General features: G+C 36.5%; 1 protein-coding gene across 4 annotated transcripts in view; it reads right to left on the bottom strand.

The window, feature by feature from the left end:
- The window catches only part of HDAC9 (histone deacetylase 9), a gene marked incomplete at both ends in the record, with an annotated part of 409,639 nt that overhangs the window by 16,424 nt on the left and 376,449 nt on the right, over window positions 1-16,766 (bottom strand). The gene's annotated exons all lie outside the window — the stretch shown is intronic.

Below are 16,766 nucleotides of genomic sequence, written 5' to 3'. Positions count from 1 at the left end.
GAAGAAGAATGAGAGAAAAATAGGAGGTCATTTTCATGAGAACATGCCAGTGGGATAAATATAAAAGATCAGAGTCAACAGTCTACTTGCAGCCCCTAAGCTATTTTTGGTAAGTGCTGAGTAGCCCCAAATCTAAGCCAGAGAATCTCCCTAGGTGCTGACCCTACTTACCAGATTACAATTCTCTCTGCTGCCTGACCAATGAGGCAGGAAGTTGGCATACAGAGTTTGCTTATTTCCAAAGAGAAAAAAAAAATTCTGTTAGAATAATAAAGCAAATGAATGAATACTGGATTGGGAAGTAAGATAACGGGTTCTGCACCCATGCTGGCATTACCCTCTTCCACCTCCCTGGCACTTTATTTCTACTTCTCAAAACAGGATGATCACCACGAACCTCTTCCAGCTCTATTATTTCGTGCTTGGCCTTTCCTCATTTTACCGCTTCACAAAGGAATGGACGTCACATTAGGGGAAGAGACACAGTCTCAGCCTCCACTCCCTGCACCAACAGAACCTCTGACATAGTTGTCCACTACTATTTGCTCTGATTACCTCCATTGAGCAAAGTCTGAGAATCATAAAGCTTTTAATTTGGACCAAATGACAGCAATTCTAATTGTGAATGAACCCCACACCATTTTTGAAAACTAAGGTCGTGCAAGATATTCAGGATACAAAGATTCTCCTGATGGACAGGCCATCAGAAGCTAATCTGTGGGTGCCTGGGTGGTGTGTGTGTGGTATGCTGACATATACCTGAAGAACTCTACTCCCAGATCTTTGAGTCACTTATGGTGTTGTAATCCAGTGTTGCCTCAAATATACAAATATAAAGTAAAAACAAATACAAAAGTCTAAAAATCAAAATAAGTCGGTCAAGCTTAAACAGAGGGATGCGAGGGTGGTGACATATCCAGGAAGAGGGTAGAGCAATAAAAATGTTCTAAAATTTGACTCTATAGTTTACTGGGTATGTAATCCACTGCTAGACATACTGAAATATAGGGAACATTTGGAGATAATCAAAGAGACTGCTGTGATAGGCACAGGCTAATTAATACACAATCCTGAATAATATGCTGTGATCTTAGAATTCAACATGAGGATGTGAGGGGTAATTTTAAGTAGAAGAGGCAGGGAATCAGGCTTCAGTTTCTAAAAGATCCCTATGGATCATGGTCAATGGATTAGGTGAAAACAGTGGTGGGGTGGCAAGACCAGTTTTACATGTTGGCAAAAATCCAGGCAGGAAATGATGTCTAAACTAAAGGAAAGTTGCAAATTAGAAATGAAGAGATGGACTGAAGAGAGGTTTAGGAAGTAGGCAATGACAATGTATCTTGGTTTATTCTTTAGTGCCACTCACAACTCTCAACTTTGAAAGATGACCCTGAATTGATAGCTCCATCCCAAGACATTAATTTCTCTAGATCTCAATGTCTTTTGTAATCTTACCCAAGTTGAAAATGCTATTCTCTATCTGTGAGTACATTCAGTTGTAAAGAGTTTCACAAAATTAATATTAATAAAATCTAATATTATTTCAGCACATGATACTCACAGATCTGATAATGCTGGGCATCTCTCCTTTTTTCCATAGAGTGACTAATATGGGGCTTCTAACAAACAGAAGTGGGTGGTGGTTTCTGGGTTAAATTATGTTATAAACACTATAAGAAAAACTAGCATTATTGACTTCTGAATATGTGCCAACCACTGTGCTAGGTGTTTTCACACTTATAATTTATAATTTCAGTTAATCCTCATGACAACTACACAGGCAACGTTTGGTAATTTTTTTCAACATAGTATTGCTAACAAGAGAAGACCTGAAATCCTCACCCAGGGTTGCCTGACTCCAAAAAGTCTCTTCTTTAATTTAATTCTCTTTCACCCTCCTCTCACCACACATAAAAATATAAAAGTAAACTCAAAATAATAAAATCCTAGCTGAAAATAAAAAAACATATCACGAAACTGTATATATTCTTCACTTTACCAATGCTATCATCTTTAGTAATAACTTGTTACCATTATTCTTTAGAAATGCAACTAAATTGACCCACCTTTTATGGATTTTATAGCATTAAGACAACCATGTTGAGATACTTTCTACTCTTCAAGTCTCAAAACATTGAACTATCGTGGGTATCTGGTTATTAGGTAGTCATTGATGAAGCTATCATAAAACAGGAGAAAGTTCTTGTTGAAGAGTATGAATAAGCCCACTGAAAATGGAGCCATAAACTAAAAGCCAGGATTTCTGGACTGGAGACTCCATACTGGTCTAAGAGAATTCATTTAGATCACTCTGGGGTTCAATGTCCATGTTTATAAAATGATAATGGTAGGCTTTATGATAATGAAAGTTCTCTTTTCCTTCTCTAATTCTTTTTTTTAAATAAATGTTGTATTTTTTTAAAATTTTTATTTATTTATACAAGCACTGGGTACGGTCAGAAGCACCGGAGGGTGAGAGAATTCATCAGAGCCAGAGCGGGGAGCAGAGCAGGCAGATGAAACTAAGTACACTTCTGAGGGGAGCAGCGGGCGGCAGGGGAGGTCTGCATGCCATGTGGGACCCTCCTTTGGTGGCCGGGGAGCAGTGGGGGATCGAACCATTGCTACAGAGGCTGAAAGCGGCTTCGCAACCCAGCGCTCAACCACTGTGCCATCGGGGAGGTCCCCTGCTCTTATTCTTAATGATTATGATTCTTCTGATCTCACATTATGTGTCATTGTTGGATATTAGAATATATTTGCTGTGGGCCTCTCCTGGTGGCGCAGGCGGTTGAGTACAGCGCTGTGAAGCTGTCCGCAGCCTCTGCAGCGCTGGTTGGATCATGGCCAGCCAGTGATGGTCCCACATGGCGTGGCAGACCTCTCCTGTCTCTCCCACTGATCCCCTCAGCAGTGTATTTCGTCAGTCTGCCTGTTCTATTCCCCACTCTGTCTCTATTGAATCCTCTCACCCTCCCACGCATCTGGCCTATATTCCGGTTCTTGTATAAATAAATAAATAAATCTTTTAAAAAAATGAATATATTTGCTATGGCACAAAATCATATTTTCCTGTGAGCTATATATCCTTGAAGAGGTTAGTGAACACTTTAATATGCTATTTAAAAAGGCACATCTAAAATAACCAAGGACATTGATTCTCAAGCATTGTACTTTTTCTTCAAGAAGAGAGTTCTCAATCAAAGACAATACAAACAACTTAATTTCCAAAACATGTAAGAAGTATAAATCATTAATAACAATCTTTCAGTAGAATGACTGACAGCCTTTAAAATGTAGTCTTTAGATATGTGAGTGGTAAGAGAGATTTTAAATAGCTGAGACCTTTCTTGAATAAAATTTGATGCGTATAAAATATCCAGCTAAGTTAAGATTAAATGTTAGAAGTTTGGCTTTTATCCAAATGTATGAGGTTCCTGACTCAGAAATAACCCCAAACTTTAAATTCAATTTAGCCTTCTGGCAAAGACTATAAAAACAAAAGATATGTTTTGCATTAATAATGCACTTACGGACCACTATCTCTATTTGTAAAGAAGAGTAATTAAAATGGAGGTGGGTATAGCAGAGACTATGCAATATGCAGTCAACTCAAGCCCCATAATTTATGGATGAGGTCTTTGGGTTTTTTCTTATGGAAACACGTGTCTGAATATAATAATACCTGTTGGCATGAGAATAATAACTGATTAACACACAAGAGAAATGAACCTATGTTTCCTGCTAGAGTTTTCAGTTTTAATTCACAAATTAAATTTTAGTGATCAGCTGCCACTGGGTTGCTCTCCTAACACAATAAAACTGGCTAAAAAGTTTTCCATTGAAACTGGACATGCACACAACTTCTTCAGTCATATCCCCATCCTGATTTGTTTTTTTCATTATGTATGTCTTATTTTGCAGCACTTATTTTTTTTTAAGAGTGCACTGTTCAGCCTTTATTCTGCATTTTTGTTTTCTCTACTAAAGGTAAAGCAAAGAATGAAACTACAGTAAAAGAGAAAAATAGATAATGGAAAGCGGAGTCAATGGTTAGAAGTGAGGGACATAGATGGGACTTCATTAGGTCAGACAGCAGCCAGAGAGACTATCCTGCATGTAATAAGTAATGTCTTCAATATAAGTATGTAGTTGCTGACACTTGAAGGTCTATATTAGAAACAACCCATCAACCAAATATTTCCCAAACAAAGCCCTGTGACAGTTAGAAAACCTCCTGACCCTAGCAATTTCCCCATTCCATCATTTGGGAAGCTTTAGAATCACTTCTCTAATTTTGTTTTTTACCTGCTTGCCATTTGAGTGATGCTGCCTTTTATCATTATTCACCATGTCTTCATTAGAAAAGAATGAAGAACTGACCTAAATTTATTATCTTCTTCAAACTTAGAGATTATTAAAATCTAGGACTTATAAGGTCTCTAGATTCGTGAACTTTCTGGTGCTCAGAAATTCTTAACACATTTTTAAGATACATTTTTTGAAGCTAAATGGAGACACTTTGGGATCTGAAGCATGCATATATGTAAAAGTATATACTGAAAATTGCTACATAAGTAGAGTGACCAGGTAATCTTTTTTTCAAATTGGGGAAATTTCAAGGTTAAAATGGGTCTAAAAATAACAAGTATATACTATGGAAATAGTTATTGATCAACAAATTATTTTTATTTGTGGGTCTATAAAAGTTGCAATTATTTTCACAATAAATTCATTCTAGAAATTAAAAAAGTATAATTAATATATCAGCTGCCAACTGATATATAGCCAACTTTTAATGTAAAATAATAATATATAGCCAACTTTTAAATGTAAAAAATATTTTTTTTCCTACTGTAGAAACATTGCATTATAACATATGTTTCAGGTGTGGATCATTAAAAATTAACATATGTATAACGTACATTGAGTTCATGACTTAAAAGTCTAATTCTATCTTTTACCATAAAATTCACCCACCCACTTTCCCTCTTCCTTTTTGGAACCACTAATTGGTTTTATAGCTTAAAATCCTACTTTTGTTTTATTTAGTTCAAACATTTCTTTGTTTCCCCTATATACCACATGAGTGAGTGAGTGTATTTCTCCAACTAGTTTCACTAAACATAATACATTTTAGGACCATCTATATTGTAGCCAATGGCAGGATTTCATCTCTTTTAAACAGATGAGTAGTATTTCATTGTGTATATATACTAAATCACTTTATCCATTCATCTGTTGGTAGGCACTTAGATTTTATTTTATTTATTTTTAAATATTTATTTATGCATACAAGAGCTAGAGTATAGGCCAGAGGTATGGGGTGTGATAGGATTCACCAGAGACAGAGTGGGGAGCAGAACAGGTGGATCGACTGAAATACACTGCTGAGGAGAGCAGTGGGCGAGACAGGAGAGGTCTGCTGCACCATGTGGTCACCTCCCTGGCTGGGGATAGAACTCGTGCTGCAGTAGCTGCAGATTGCTTCATAGTGCTGACGCTTAACCCCTCACTCCACCAGGGAGGCCCCCACGTAGATTTTTAAATTATTCTTAGCTATTGTAAAATGCTGCAATGGACATAAGGATGGGTGTCTCTTCAAATTAATGTTTTATATATTTTTTAAGTAAATACCCAGAAATGTGATATCTGATAGTATGGACTTTCTATTTTTAATTTTTCAAGGAATGTTCATACTGTTTTCCATAATGGCTGTATCAGTTTACATTCCCACAACAGTGTATAAAAGCTCTTTCCTTCCTTCATCCTTTCCAACACTTATTTCTCTTTGAGATAATAGCCCACTCTTTTTTTTTTATTTTTTTTAAAGATGTATTTTTATTTATTTATACAAGCACTGGGTACAGTCAGAAGCGTGGGAGGGTGAGAGAATTCACCAGAGCCAGAACGGGGAGCAGAGCAGGCAGAAGGACCGAAGCACACTGCTGAGGGGAGCAGCGGGCGGCAGGAGAGGTCTGCACGCCATGTGGGACCCTCCTCCAGTGGCCGGGGAGCAGCGGGAATCGAACCGTCGCTGCAGAGGCTGCAGGCAGCTTCGCAACCCAGCGCTCAACCGCTGCGCCACCAGGGAGGCCCGATAATAGCCCACTCTTAACATGAGTGAAGTGATATGATTTTGGTTTGTATTTCCCCAGTAATAAGAGATGTTGAACATCTTTTTATTTGTCTATTAGCCATTTTCATGTCTTACTTGGAGAGGTATCTATTTAGATATTCCCCCCAGTTTTTAATCAGGTTGTTTCTTTTTGTTGTTGAATTTTGAGGGTATTTTTTACATATTTTGGTTATTAATCCCTTTTCAGACATATAATGTGCAACTATCTTCTCACATTCAATGGAATATCTTTTGGTTTTGATGCATGTTTCTTTTGTTATACAGAATCTTTTTAGTTTGATGTATCACATTTGTTTACTTGTGCCTTTTTTTCTCTGGCTGTTGGGGTCAAATACTCAAACACATATCTAAGGCCAATGTTAAGGAGTATAACCCATTTTCTTCTATGCATTTTATGGTTTCACCCTTTGCTTTTCTTTTAGTAGAAAAAAACAAAAATACAGAATGAAGTCTGAACAGTACACTCCTGAAAACTCTAGCAGTAAACACTGACTTGTTTCTCTTATGTGCTAATGGTTTATTAATAGCCTAACAAATATTATTTTCTTACACATGCTTCCATAAAAAATACACATGACCCATAAATTAGTTGTTCCATTGATCTGTGTATCTGGTTTTATTACAATACCTTGCTCTTTTAGTTACTATCACTTTGTATATTCTGAAGTCTAGGAGTGTGATTCTTCCATTTGTATTCCTTTTTCTTAAGAGTGTTTCTGCTACTCAGGGTCTTTTGAAGTTCCACATAAATTTCATGATTTTTTGTTTTATTTCTTGAAAAAATATCAATGGGATTTTGAAAGGGATTTCATTGAATTTGTATATTGCTTTAGGCAATATACCCATTTCATTGATGTCAATTCCTCCAATCCATGAGCACAGAATATTTTTTCCATATACTTGTGTTTTCTATTTTTTTCAACATCTTATATTTTTCCATGAATAAGTCTTTCACATCTTTTGTGAAATTTATTTGAAGATACTTAGTTCTTTTTGATGCATGTGTGATTGTTTTCCTGATTTCCCTTTCTATCGGTTTTTATTTGTGTATAGAAATAGAACAGATTTTTGTTTATTAATTTTGTAGTCTGCCATGTTACTGTTTAAATTTACTGATTCTAATACATTTTTAGGAAGTCTTTAGTTTTTTTTTTTATGGATATTATCATGCCATTTGCAAAGAGTGATAGTTTTACTTCTTCCTTTCAATCTGAATACTTTTTATATTCTTTCCTTGATTAATTGCTCCTGCTGAGGATTCCGATACTATATTAAATAATAATGGTGAGAGTGGACATCATCGTATTGTTCCTGATTTTAGAGGGAAAGATTCCAGGTTTTCATCATTGAGTGTGGCGTTGGCTATCAGTTCATGGAGGTCTAAAGTACCTTGAGGGGCTTTAGTTTATACCCATTTTGTTGAGTTTTGTTTCTTTTTTAATCATAAAAGGATAATAAACAATATATAACTTAACAATTGGGTCAGCAAGGAAGTCAATGATGAAATTAAAAGATTTCTGGAGATGAATGGAAATGAAGACATGGTAGATGGACCAAGGCGGTGTCAGAAGAGGTTCCTTGTTTTGCTCTAAGAGGATCACTTAACAGTTAACTAAAGGGATTCTATGACCAGAAAGTTGTGTGGGTTGGGGCAAAATTGGAACTCACTTTGGACATTGGGGATCGATATAGACTGCAAAAGATGAGAGGAAACAGCGAAAAGAGTCACACTTTAGGGAATAGTAGGTGGGTATAGAGAAGTTCCTGGAGGTTCAGCATTGGGGACAGATGGCAGGGCTGCCTGATAGCTCATCCAGGGGTGATCTAAGGGGATATCTAAGTGATGGGGAGGGGAGAACTAAGTGATATGGAGACACATATCCTTGACTAAGGGAAAACACATGTGGAAGAGCTGAGATTCTTATCACAGCCTAAATCCCAAGGTTTTTTTTTTTTTTTTAAAGAACAAAAGAGCATGCACTTGACTACAACCTTTTCTCCTGCCCCTCACAATTAGTACTGACCTTGAAAACAGTACTGACAGCACATAGAGACTACGATCTTGGGTCTGGAATCCCAGAGAGGAAATACATCAGTGGTGCCACAAACACAAGTCAGTTCCTCAATCCTCAGCACATCTGTACACAGTTGGGCCCTTCCAGATCCCTCACCCACCCTGTGACTCAGCAACTGCAAGATCAAGTCCTCAGACCTACAGAACCTGGTAAAGGCAAAAAACTAAGAACAAACAAAACCACAGTGCCACCTGCTGGAAATGTAAAATTAGTTCACCTCTCTAAGTTACTGTTAGAAATACTTTTTTTGAAAATAAGAAAATCTAAAGCAACGAAATAGGCAAAAACAAAACAAAACAAAACATGGGACTTTGAAACTTAAGGGAATATGATAGTACAAAGCAAGAACAATTCTTCAGAAGCCAACCACAAAGTCATTGAAAATTTTATCTCCCTATCAAATAGACAGTATAAAGTTGCTAAAATTAAAAAAAAGGTGAAAAAGTTAGTGACACAAGAGATCTCAGCAAAGCTAGTCAAAGAGATACAACAATATTCAGAAAAACAAATTACCTGAGAAATAAAATTAATGAGCAGAAATATAAAGTATTAAATGTGCAAATAACAGTAACTCAGGATATTAAAAACTCAATAGATGTGAACAATTTTTAGAGAAAGCTATGGATTGAATCAGTGGCCTCAAAGACAGTAATGCAAAAAATAAATAAATAAAACAAAGCAGAAGAAGAAAGAGAAATATAAAATAAAAAAAGAAGGAAAACTTCAACAACTATTAGATTGCACTTGGAAAGGCAACATAAGGGCAATGGATATCTCAGAAGGGGGTGGAGGTAGGGGCAAAAAGAGAGCTTATTCAAAAAATAATAGAGGAAAACTTCCCTAAACTACAGAAGGAACAGAATATACAAGTCCATGAAGCTAAAAGAACACTTGGATATCTAAATGCAATGGGACCCACACCAGGACAAAAAAGTAGTGAATTGAAATAATTTAAGACAAAGAAAAAATATTGAAGGTTAAGGGGGACAAAAGTAGGTAACTAATAAAGGTACTCCCATCAGGCTTATATCAGACTACTCAAAAAACCTTGTAAGACTGATTTGTGTTCACTAAATTGGAAAGTCTAAATGCAATGGGAATAATTGGATGCCAGGATGGAAGTGGCCAAGTCACAATATTCTACTGCCAAAGTGGGAGTGTTCATCATATGGATGGAAGAGCAAGGTAGCTGGTTTGATAAAATGACCTTTACGAGACTCAGTTTCAGAGCAAATTAAATGGAAATATATTGCAGAACTGGGGCAATGTTCTCCAGGAGAATGAATATGCTCTAGGTCAGCTTACAGTAACTGAGGCTGATGCTTCCATATTCAGGATTCATGTGCCTGAAAATCAAGGGATGAAAATGGGAGTGGCGTGACTCACTATTACTCAGTGAATTTTAGCTTCCCCTTCCTGTGACCTTTTGTTCAGTTAGCCCATAAGTTTCAATCCCAAAGGAAGTAATGCTTCTACCTATAGATACAACAGTGATTCCGGTATACTAGAAGTTAACTGTTGCCTGAACACTTTGAACTTATTATATCTTTGAATCAGTAAGTAAAGAAAGGAGTTACTGTGAAGGCTGTGTGATTGATTCTGACAACCAAGGTGAAACTGGATTGCTACTTCACAATGGGGGTAAAGAAGAGGATATATAGATTACAGATGATCACACAGGGCATATCCTAGTACTTCCATCCATATGATTAAGGTCAATGAAAAACTAAAACAACTCAATCCTGGAAGAACTGTTAATGTTCCAGATGTTTCAGGAATGAAGGTTTAAGTCACCCCACCCCCCAAATCAGGTAAAAGAATATACCCATTTGAGATATTTGCTGATAGCAAAGGGAACAACCAAGATGAATTTGGAATATTTTGTGGTATCAGAAAGTGTTTGCAAAAGGGAGGAGCCATGTCAAAAGGGCATAGGGATCAGTCTGATAGCTCTTCAAATATCCACAGCTGAAACAATTTGAGCAAAAAAAAAAAAATAGTATTAGATTATAAGCCATAGAATAAAAACTGATAAATTCATACTGATATAAACATGTGATAAATAAATTAGCCATTTGAAAAGAAAAGGCAGATTCTAACTGTAGATAATTTACAAGTAATAAATGTAGAAGGAATAAGAAAAATACAAAATCAGCACTGAACACTAAAGTAATGATTTTTGCAGGCAAGAGCCACCAATGGCTACTAAAATTAGTTGCCAAAACTTTGAGGAAAACCAGAATACATGCATAATCTCAAAGTATCTCCCAAAATATCTGTTAATTCTAAAGGAAAACAATGTAACATTACACTGGAGGTCTCCATAATGGAATGATCAAGGTCAATCTCACAATAATAAGGCATCCAGATGTTATGTGCCAGAGAGCTGATGCACTAAGAATGGTAGTGCTATAAACTTGCCAAAAATGCATATTCTCAATGTAGTCACGGGGAAACTGCAGGAACACACAAACTGAGAAACAGTTTTCAAAACGACTAACTAGTGCTCTTCAAAACTGTCAAGGTCATAAAAGGCATGGAAAAACTGAGGAGATGAAGCAACCAAATGCATGGTAGCTATCATAATAGAATAAGAAAATTAGTACAAAACAGAATAAGAAAACAGAATAAGAAACAGAATAAGAAAATTAGTACAAAACAGAATAAGAAACAGAATAAGAAACAGAATGACAGAATAAGAAAACAGAATAAGAAAATTAGTACAAAAAAAGGTGGAATACAAAGAAAGTCTGTAGTTAAGTTAGAAATATTGTATTGCTGTGAATGTCTCAATTTCTATAGTTGTGTTGTGATTATGCAAGATGTGAAGGGAAGCCATGTGATGCTATTATAAGAACTTTGATTATATTTGCAACTTTTAGCTAAATCTAAAATTATTCCAAAATAAGAAGCTTAATAAAATCACTTTTAATCCGAGAGTAGAAATGCTACTAGTGACCATAGTAGAATGCAACCAAAGTAGTTCTGCAGGGATTTGGATCTGAGGAAACTGAGCTAGATACAAACACGTCTTAAGAATTTGTCCCTGAAGGGCTGGAGTGCAATAGGATGGTAAAGGAATGGAGAGGTTGCTGGAGTTTGATTTTAAAAAGGAGGAATATTTTAGAGTATTTAAATGTTGATGAGAAGAGTTCAAAGAAAATAGTTTTGTAGCTACAATTTACTCTAAATAAGGTTTGTTGCTGATATTAAAGGGGGGAGGTGAGACAGATGAAGGTTTGAGGAGAGTGAACTAATTTGATAGAGGCAGAGTAAACTGACCTAAGAAACACAGTAGGATTGTAATATGCTCTTTTGAGTTTGGTAATTATAAATTTATACAAAGCCATATTGCTATGATTCATGACAATCTCAAACAGAACTGTTTAAGTCCAGTGTTGGAGAAATTTCTTTGTAGGGTATATCCAGGGTTGAGATTTCATTAGATTGGTAAAGAAGGGCAAGATTATTAAAGCAGTTGAAAGTAGAAAGGGAATGAACTTGCTATTGTTTTTAAGTTGGACATAGGAAGAAGTGAAGTAAGGAAAGGGGTGATGATTTAGGGGAAATGAGTAATTAAAAAAAGGAAATAAAGGCCCTAGGTGTGTGGGTTAACAATTCTATGACATATGGATCTGATGTATTCCTTCCTGGCAGAGATAAAACTTTCGAGCTCTGCTTTAAGACTTGGTTTTATCAGTTCTGCTAAGACTGTAACAGATGGTCATCTGTTCTCCAGGTTCATATAACTTTCTTCCTCATTCTTTATCCCTATAAGTAAATGTCTTTACATTTTTTTTCTTTATTATTTTAGTGGCGGAGTGGAAGTAAACGAGTATTTTTCATCTATTACCGCCACTTGAAAATAGTGATGCTCCTCCATTTTAACCCCACACATAAGACTTGTTGTTCTGTTGTTTCTTTTTGCTGCTAACCTTTTTCTAGTGACTTGATCCTAGTGTATTTAATTTTATTCATTTATTTAAATATTACTAAATATGTGTGACTTTATTATTTAAATCTACGTGACTGTTTCTTTGAGCTCATATTTTGTTGTACTTGACCTCTGTATATACTGAGCATTGAAATTAGGGATACATTCCTACAGAAGGGAATGTCATTTGCTTCTTCCAGAACCCAGGAGTGTACCAAAATTAACCTCTTTAGTGCCCATTAAATTCATATCCCCTTCTCTGACGCAGAGTTGTACCACTCTGTGTTCAGTTTATTATGCAGTTGTACCACTGATAGCATCTTTAGCCTCAGGAATACTCTCTCTTTTTGTGTTACTTGCTGCTTAATGTTGCATATTAAATTTCAGCTTATATTTTCTTTTTTTCCTCCTATTTCTGGCATGTAGGCAAACCCAGCAATGTGATTGTTTTAAAATAGTTTGTTTTAATGTATGCATAACCGGTTGCATTTTAGGGAAACCTAGTTTCTATCTTGGAATAGTTGGGGATAAGAAGTCTAGTGGAACTCTGTTCTTCTCTGTCAAATGCCAAGCAAACAAGGGCATATGCTTTAACAAAAAGAAAGTGAACTTTGACAGCATAACCAGATTAGGGTTTAAATCTTGTTTTTACTGTTTATTCATTAAAATATCTTCAATAAGCACCTAATCTTTTTAAGTCCCAATTTATTCATGAACGAGGTAAGAGAAGTAATTATACATTGCAGAGCTGTGTAATATACAGAGATATAATGTGTGCAATATAATAGGGCTAAATATATGAAAATACCCAGCAAATGATCTTCCCCAAACCTGACTTTCCAGCCCACCTATGTTAGTGAATGGCATCATCTTGTGTACATGAAACCCATGTGGGGACTAACAGCTGAGTTATAATCACAAAGCATTTCTAAATTTCTTATTCAATCATACAGATGTATATAGTTTTATTCTCTTGGTTTGATTGTTTTTGCCTTAGAAGAAATGTGAGTGTAAGAAAACTTGTAATTACAGATGTAGTTGCAATATTTTTTTCTTTTTTCCAGACAAGTTAAGTCTCTAAGCAGATGGCAGAATTTCTTTTTATTCTGGTGTATTCTAGTATTAGGACTCCACCAAAAATAGAGTTTCAACATTTTGAGAGAATGGTTAATTAGAAGAAGTACAAAATCAACTTTCAAAAAGCCATGTGAACAAGTTTGACCTGGCTCTGATACAGGCAAGGGTTGGCGGGGTTAATAGTGGGAAAACGTCTAACGCTGCTTTTCTTCAATGCAGGTCTGCCTGGCCCAGGGCTGCAACGTCAAGGCCTCTGTCTAAAGCCAAAGAATCTATGACAAATAGCAGCTCACACCTGACAACAGTCAGCGTTTTAAACTCAACAGGGCAGGGATTTGAAATTCTGCCAATCCTTGCATTTTTTTCTGATTAGATGCATTTTGAAAGTTTACAAGGCGCTCTAAAGTGGATTCGTAGCTCCAGTGCTCCTTGTAATTTGGCACTGTGCTTCCAGAACTTTCTAAGTCTAAGCTTCAATTAACCAGAACTTCTGAAACTCCAGATTTTTAGTTAAATTTTATTTTTCTTCTAACCATGAGCTAGATTACTTAATTTACGATCTTGCCTTTTTCCACTTATTAGCTGTGTGACCGTAGAGGAAGTTATTTAAACTAGATGTGCCTCAGCTTACTTTGCTGTGAAATGGGGATAAAAATAATACCTGGGCCTCCCTTGGTGTCGCAGGCAGTTGAGTGCAGTGCTGTGAAGCTGTCCACAGCCTCTGCAGTGCCAGTTCTATCCCTGCCAGCCTCGGAGCAACTCACATGGCAGGCAGACATCTCCTGTCTCACCCAGCTGCTCCCCTCAGCAGTGTACTTCGTCAGTCTGCCTGTTCTGTTCCCTGCTCTGTCTCTGGCGAATCCTTTCACCCTCCCACGCATCTAGCCTGTACCCCGGTTCTTGTATAAATAAGTAAATAAATAAATCTTAAAAAAAATACCTAACTCATAGAGTTATAGATATCAATAAATGAATTAATTTTATACTAACAAGTTGCTGGCACATGGAAAATATTCAATAATTGCCATTTTATTATCTGCTAATAGCTTATAGGGTATGAGTTGCATAAATAATTCCATAAATAATTTCACTGCAGTGAAAACTGATGTTTAATATGATGTCACCTGGGGCCTTCCTGGTGGTGCAAGGGGTTAAGATGCAACCTATGAAGCAGTTCGCAGCCACTGCAGCAAGAGTTCAATACCTGGCCTGCCAGGGAGCAACCCACATGGCTCAGCAGACCTCTCCTGTCTCGCCCGCTGCTCCCCTCAGCTGTGTATTTCAGTCAATCTGCCTGTTCTACTCCCCACTCTCTCTGGTGGATCCTCTTACCTCCCACACCTCTGGTCTGTACCCCAGCTCTTGTATGCATAAATAAATAAATCTTTAAAAAAATATGACATCACCTTCTCCCCGACATTCAAAAATTTCAATCAGGAAAGTTTCTTTTTTTTAAGTATTGCATTCTCCATCATCCCTTTCAAACCTTTACTTCCTCCACTGCTCCCTATCACAGAGGTGATACCACCATCTTTATTCTGTTTCCAAGCCCATAACCTAGTAATCATTCTCCATGCCAATTAATTAACATGCCATGCCAATTCTACTTTTAAATTAAACTGATGACTCACAATAAATCCTACAAAATCTCCCATCCTTACTACACATATAGAGATCACACAGTGAAATGAAGGCTTAATCACGCTCCTTCCCTGATTTAAATAAAATTCAAATCTTTGAGAGTTAAAAGTCCCTTTCCAACATTTTGGGTATCTCTTGCTCTCTTTGGCATGTAAATGAGATGGAGGTGGAAGAGAAAGGAAAAGAGGAGGAGGAGAGAGGGGGAAAGAGAGAGGGAGAGAGGAGGGGAGAGGGGTGGGGGGAGGGAGAGACAGAGAGAAGGGAGAGAAATGAACTAGAAAGGTACAAAAAGATAGAAGAAAAACTGAGTGTGCTAGCATTTGCGTGTGGAGTCATGAAACTAGCAAAGCTTGTGAGTTGATTTATGCAGCATATGTTGCAATCTGGGGAAGCAACCCTTTTAACTGTGTGCATAGGCCCATGAGGTCAAAATATTGGACAATTTCCCCCAAACAAGAGATGTATACAAATTCCTTTCAGCTTAGAAACAATCTGGATTTTCTCCTAGATTGTCTAATGTAAATGCCCCTTCTCCTTGGGAAGGGGGTAGGTAGAATATATACTAAGAGATGGCTAAGAACAACATTTCACTTAAAAGACAACAGTTGTCATTTTTAAAGAAAATCTATTATTACTTTAATAGCTTTTTTCATAAACTGCTATCCAGATCTCTGAATCACCAGAAGAACTGAACAGCACCTACTCACAGTGCATGTTATTTAACCAACTAGTTATCTCTCATGGATATAGAGTAGAAATGAAAACAAAATTTGCATTCTCTTGTTCTTTCTTAACATGAGTTGTTACTACTAAAGGTAGTTTCTAGAAAAGCAGACATGATTATAATAATAATACAAGGAGGATGAATGTGGAGAAGGAAAGGAGAAAGATGAACACTAAGGAGGAAGAGGAGGAAGTCATGCTTTGAATAACATATGTAAAACCTAAATTAAGGCCAGATTTAACAAGGAGCAGGTAGCAGGTATACTTGTCTCTGATCTCCCAGAGAAAATTTGGTTTCATTTTTGTCTAGAATGGGTGAGATAGTGATACTGAAGCATAAGGATAATGACTACCTTATAGTGAATTATATATTGAGAGTTACATGATTCACTCTCTTGCAATAAGAAAATCAGAACCTTTTATTCAAATTGGCTTCTAAATTCAGAAGACCATGAATTTACTTCTCAGTGCCCTGCACAATACTAGATTTGTACATGTGTGTGTTAAAAAAAAATAGATACTTAGCCATAGCACGAGATATAGATGTTGTTCCTCCAACTGTGCAGAACAATTTTGACAGGAATATCCAGTGATATTGCAAATACTCATCCTGATTCTGGCCTGTATCATCATTTTGCTATGGTTAGTGTAATAAAGAACTCTAAGACCCTAATCAGCTTAATATGTGAAGAATTCCTATGGGGAAAAGATGCAAATTGAGGTGGAGGGAGAAATTTCTACTCTTCTCTTTACTTGCAATTTTGTTGCACAGCACCAACTTAGAAAAAAGCAAGCTGGTAATGTGCCATGTCATTCCCCTAGAAATTTTTTGGAAAAATTGAGAGATGAGCTAATCATCACATGGCTGGTGAATGGAAGAGAGGACTATATGGGAATTCAAATCACTTTAAAATTCTCTAAATAGTGTTTTAAGCAGCTTATCAGCTGCCAACCACTGAGGGGTTGCAGCAAAATTTTAAAATAATCCCCAAATTAATACGTATATGTGTACATACATATATATAAATTCCCTTGACCCACAAATCAAAAAATACTATGATTATCACTATTTCATGCATGAAATCTACAAAACTGGAAGACACTTAAAGGAATACTCTGTAAAACATTTAAATAAAGGAAAACCATGGGTCCATACTTGTGATTTTCATATTTT

The sequence above is a fragment of the Talpa europaea genome (assembly GCF_964194135.1).
Source record: "Talpa europaea genome assembly, chromosome: 3".
Classification (NCBI taxonomy): Eukaryota; Metazoa; Chordata; class Mammalia; order Eulipotyphla; family Talpidae; genus Talpa; species Talpa europaea.
This window is presented reverse-complemented; position numbering and strand designations above follow the sequence as displayed.